Source organism: Petaurus breviceps, unplaced genomic scaffold (genome assembly GCF_028583685.1).
Source record: "Petaurus breviceps papuanus isolate PSGF00001 unplaced genomic scaffold, PetGlider_PUasm1.0 685, whole genome shotgun sequence".
NCBI lineage: Eukaryota > Metazoa > Chordata > Mammalia > Diprotodontia > Petauridae > Petaurus > Petaurus breviceps.
In genome coordinates this window covers 5,714,305-5,720,218 of record NW_027186455.1, presented here as the reverse complement: position 1 = coordinate 5,720,218, position 5,914 = coordinate 5,714,305, and positions in this window count along the sequence as shown.

Here is a 5,914-nt window from a genome sequence, read left to right as displayed (position 1 = left end):
ATTTTTATGTTAAGTGTTTGAGGCTGGATTTGAACTCAGGTCCTCCTGACTCCAGAGTGGGTGCTCTATTTGCTGAGCCACCCAACCCCCCCCCCCCCTTCCCCCGTGCAGGCATTGTCTTAAGTAGATGGGCAGCATCATGAGGGATAGAACCTCCTCTCCAGTCAGGGCTAATCTAAAATTCTTGAAGAGTCTTCACCCAGGACTCAGTCCCCTATTTAGAGCCCCAGTCTAGACTCAATGCAGTAAGCCATGAAAGAAGCAGAAGGAGCATGAGGGGGTCACCTTCTCTTGAGTCTGGGCTCACCTCTGCCAGTTCTCTGCTTCTGCCCACAGCCTCTGTCACAAGAAAATCACTTCCAATGTATGTTCTTGCTTCAGTTTCTGCTTGGGAGTAGAACAAGCAATTTATTTTTCATCTCTTGGAAGCAGGAAGCTGCTTAATATAAGTAATAAAGTTCTCAGTGCTCCATACCCTAGGACCTAAGAACTTGCCAAGTTAGATCCAGTTTGAAACAGGAGCCAATGGAGTCCTCCCAGGATGCAAAATCCTATAAGCAGATTACAGGTTCCTGGTGTACTTTTTACGCAAATAAATACTTCCAAAGTTTGAGCTTTGGGGGATACTCTCCCCCGACTTTTTTTCTCATGGGCTGCCACTGAGCGCATGGTGATAGTTGTAGTGGGGTCTGGTGTTTGAGATCTAAGACGTGCCAAGACCTAACTGATTCACTGGGTGTCCCAGGCAAGTTATTCACCTTGTCTTTAATTTTCCTTACCCAATTGTAGATATCCTATTCCCCCAGTGGGGAATGGGGTCAAATTCTTTGTCTCTGTTTAAGTACCGGCCTCATCCCCAAAAGCTATTTGTCTCCTTTTCCTTCTCCCCATTCACCATCCTATGTCAGAGTTATTGTGGAGAAAGTACATTGTAAACCTTACAGCTCTCCCTGAGTGTAAATGATTACTGTTACTATTTGTCTTCTCTCTTTTTCTGTCAATTTATTACCCTACTTGTCCTGCCTTTATTTTTGTTTCATATTTCATTTTATTTTTGGTTCAGATACAGCTCTGTGTACAGCTTTCCTAGGCTCCCCCTCCTTCTCTAGTTTCTTCCCCGGAGCCATCCTTGGTTTCAGAGACCTTAAAACGTTCTGCTGACAATTTCTTGATGACCCACCCAGGGTGATTTTACGAACATAGGACGCTCTGGCCAGATCAACAGCTGCTCTAGAATATTGTTTTAGGGCACTAAGAGATTAAGTGATTTGTCCAACATTGCATACCAGGTATGTGTTTAGAGGCTGGATCTGAACTCAGGTTACCCTGACTCTGAGACCATCTCTTATTCACCTTGACATGCTACCTCTCTGGTCTGTCTGCTTTTATTTTGCCCCACTGTGATTAATTTTGGGAGTGGCATACAGGTTGTGGTCAATGCTCCATCGGTCAAGTAACAAACATTCATTGAGTTCTTACTATTTGGTCAATACTGTGCCAGGTGTTGTGACTGAGGAGGAAGAAGAAGAAGATTTTGCTTCGGTATGGCACCTTTTATCTGATGGGCAAAAACACGTCTGAATGCCTTCCTTTATAGTCAACCTGGAATCAGTCAACAAACATGGCACACCTACTAGACACAAGCTCTGTTAGGTGTTGAGGAGGATATAGAGAGATTGGAGGCTTGGCCCCTTTCTCAAAAGGTGCTTAAGCTGTTGTTAGGAAGCTGGAACATACGCACGCGATGAGGTGGATTATACGGGACAGCATGTAATATCAAAGGAGAGGTACAGGAAATGAATACTGGAGGAGGGGAGTAATCTCAAGGAGCTGGGGCAGCTGGGGAAAGGCGTCACAGAAGTGGGAACAGGATTTGAGTTGGGGATTGAAGCATGACCAAGGTAGGAAAGCCCTGATATTTTTAGCTACAGTGAATAAACAAGTTTGGAAGGTACAGAGAATGTGTAGAAGGAGTATTAGCTGCGATTGGAAAGATAAGAATCAGATTATGGAAACCCTTGGGGAGCAGGGTTTGGACTGTATCCTGTGGATCAGGGGTTCTTAACCCAGGGTTTGTGAACTTTAAAATAATTGCTAATTGTATTGCAATACACTTGGCTTCCTTTGTAGTCTTAGGTATTTTATCATATGCATTTAAAAACATTATCCAAAGAAGAGGTCCCATAGGTTTCACCAGACTGCCAAGGGGGCCCATGGCACAAAAAAGTTAAGGACTCCTACCCCAGATAATGCACAACTAGGTGGTGTGATAGATAGGCCTGGAGTCAGGAAGATCTGAGTTAAAATCTGTCCTCAGATACTAGCTGTGTGACCCTGGGCAAGTCACTTAACCCTATTTGCCTCAGTTTCCTCATCTGTAAAATAAACTGGAGAAGGAAATGGCAAACCACTTCAGTATCCTTACCAAGTAAACCCTAAATGGGATCATGAAGGATTGAACATAACTGGAACAACTAAACGTGCCAAATATCCCTTGATTTTTACATGGTTTGTGGATCTTATGCCTTTTTCTCTGTCCATTCTTTTGCTGTTATCTTGTTTATAGAGTACATTAATGGTCCACATTGAGCTCTCTGATGCCTGACTTAGATAATTCATGTTTCTCCCAGGCATCTGGAATATGGACGTTAGGGCAGAAAAAGGCCCGGTGTGCTGAGCCGTGGGTTGGGTCAATGGGCCTTCATTCTACCAGATGCCTTCAGCTCTAACTGGCAGTGCAGGGGAGAACAATCAGGGAAACAAAGGGAGGTGGCGGCGGCATTGTGCTTGGGGAGAATCTGAGTCCTAGGAAGGGAGCCAGCAGAGAGCAGCTTTCTCCCAAACAGAGCAGTGATATAAGGAAGGCTGCAGCACCCAAAAGCATAGTTCTGCTTCATACTATTTTGGGTGACAACATTTCCATTGTGTCTTCGTTCTCCCTGCCTGCCCACCCTCTGTGTTCGTAGCTGATGGACACTTGTGCCCACTTACTTAACACCCACTGAGCATAGGGCCTACCCTGCTGCCCTTCAGTTCCTCCCTAGCCATTCTGAGTAACTGGGTTCCAGGAGTTGGTTGGTCTGGTGAATGGCTCCCTGACAGACCTAAAAAGGGAAAAGAGGTAAGAAAGCCAGGACTAGACAGGGAAATGCAGTCAGAATTCAGGCAGATATGCACTGGGCAATTTGTTATTTCTGGGCTCTATTTAAAAAAAATTCATTTTTATTAATACCTTTTGCTTTTATGTCACATGTACTTGTTTATGTCACATGTCCCTCTCCCCACCCCCTCCCAGAGAGCCATCCCTTAAAATAAGGAGTTTTTAAAAAAGGAAGAAATTAAGTTCAGGAAAACAGTGAATTTTAAAATGCTGAAAAAAGTCTAAGGTTATATGTAGTGCTCCACACCCATGGTCCCCCATCTTGGCAAAAAATTAAGGAGGGAGGTGTCTTCTCATAGTTCTTCTTTGGGCTCAAGCTTGGTAATTCTAATTTTGAAGCATTCAGTTTTAATTGCTTTGTTGTGGTGGTAACTCTGACTATCTTGTTCAGCCATTGTGTATGCTGTTTGCCTGCTTCTGCTTATCCCTCTACTTCTTTTGAAAGACCAGGTTGCTGAAGGGGGTGACATTTGTCAATGATAATACTTCATGTTTCTATCACATTTCTTGTATAAGTACTTTCAGGCACATGATCTGGAATCTATTGTTGTCCTGAATTTTCCCTTTAGACAGGCCTGTGGGAGTTGGTAGGAGCTGTTCAGATTTATTAAAAGATTATGGCAGAGATAGTCTCATTGGTCCATTTCTGCTTGAGCAACCTAATGTTTAAGCTTAGTTAGAGCCCCAGAGGATAGACCCAAACCTAAAAAAGTGCCCTCTCCAGTAAGTTCTGAGAAGCCTATGATTTGCTTTGTGCCTTTCCCACCTGCTATCCAGGTGCTTTGGTTATGTTTGGTGACACAGAGGACCTGGGGTCAGGAAGACCTGAGTTCAAATTTGGCCTCAGAAAATGTACTAGCTGTATGACCCTGGGCAAGTCACTTAATCCTGTTTGCTTCAGTTTCCTCATCTGTAAAATGAACTGGAAAAGAAAATGGCAAACTCCTCCAGGATCTTTGCCAAGAAAACCCCAAATGGGATCACAAAGAGTCAGGCACAACTGAAGCAAGTCTAAAACAACTGAACAACAACAAGCAATGGGGATGGGAAATTTGGGACTCCTTTGTGAATACACAGTACATTAATATGAATAATAATGAGATATAGTAATTATCTGGGTCCCTAATACTTAGAAGGAGCAAATATGGGCATGATTCAGGTTGATGAAGAATTCTTTGCTTAACATCAGTAGTGTCCTGGGGTACAGGGGAAGGTTTCTGAATTGAGGGATGTATCCTTTGAGGGAAAAGCCAAAGCCTATTATTTCCCTTTATGGACTCTGAAAATTCTGTTTCCAAAATGAATAATAATTAATAACCCACTTTCTCAAACTGGGCTTCCCCCCAAAAAAGAGTTGTTTGACATAATAAAAAGTTGAGTGATTAGCACTGGCCCTGGAGTCAGTAGGACCTGAGTTCAAATCCGGTCTTGAACACTTGATCACACTTACTAGCTGTGTGACCTTGGGCAAGTCACTTAACACCAATTGCTTTGCCTTCCCCCCTCCAAAAAAAATTGAGTGATTGCACATATATTACCTAATAGGGCCTACATAATAATATGTATTATATTAGGGAAGGGGTTAACTTTTTAAAAACATCATAACCCTCTTTGGCAGTCTGAAGTCTCTGGGCTCCTTTTCAGAAGAATGTTTTTAGATGCATAAAATAAAATATATAAGGATAGCAATTATATTGAAATAGTCATCAAAATATTAACCAAAAAATAATCCAAGCTCAAGGACTCCAGGCTCAGAACTCCTGTGTAGAGGTTGCTTAGGACAGGAATAGCAATAGTGTGGACCCTCCGAAGAAGACAGATTGCATAAGCCTAGACTATTCTTTATGTGCTAGCTGACAGGAATGGTGGGAGAGTCCACTCTGGAATCCCAACTTCACTTCTGTTTAGTGTAAGATGGAGCTGTTTAATGGACAGTGATCTCTTTCCATCCCTTCTTCTTCAACAGATTGCTCTCTCTTATCATCCCTTCTCTCTCACTAATCTCCAATCACTCCTTTTCTACTGGCTGCTTCCCTACTACTGTAAACATGCTCATGTCTCCCCATAATCAGAAAGCTCTCCCTTGACCCTTTCTTCCTCACTAGCTGTTGCCCTCCTCCCATCCTCCCTTTTGGCTCTAAATTCCTGGAGAAGATTGTCAGAATAGATGCTTCCATGTCCTTTGCTCTTGACTTTTTGCTTCCATGTTGTCTCCCCGTTTAGACTATGAACTCCTTGAGAGTAGGGACTTTATTTTCTTTTTTCTTTGTATCCCTAGCACTTACAGTGTGTGGCACACTTGACTGTACATGCCTGCATTATTTCTCTCTGTCTCTGTCTGTTTCTCTGTGTGTATATGTGTGTGTTCCCCACATGGTTGTGGAATTTTGTGTTCTGGTGTTTTCCTTTCCCCAAGTTGAACTCATACCCTTCCTTAAGAGAGTCACTTCTTTAGGAATGGAAGACTGTAGGAGAACAGACATGGGTTGGCTTGCAGCTAGAGAAATCCAGCTGGGGCCACCATAGACTGAAGTTCTGTGGTAATCTTGCTACTCTAACTCTGCCTTTAGGACTTGGAGTTTCTTGGGGAGGGGAGTGAAAAGCCTTGACCCCTACTTGGCATTTAAAAACTCATGGCAGTGGCTGGGGGTTGCGGGATGTCTTCTTTCAGAAGAGAATGGCTCTGCCCTGTGTCATCTAATGGCCTTTTCTTAATCCTAATCCCTCTTGACCTCTCTGCAGCCTTTGAAGTTG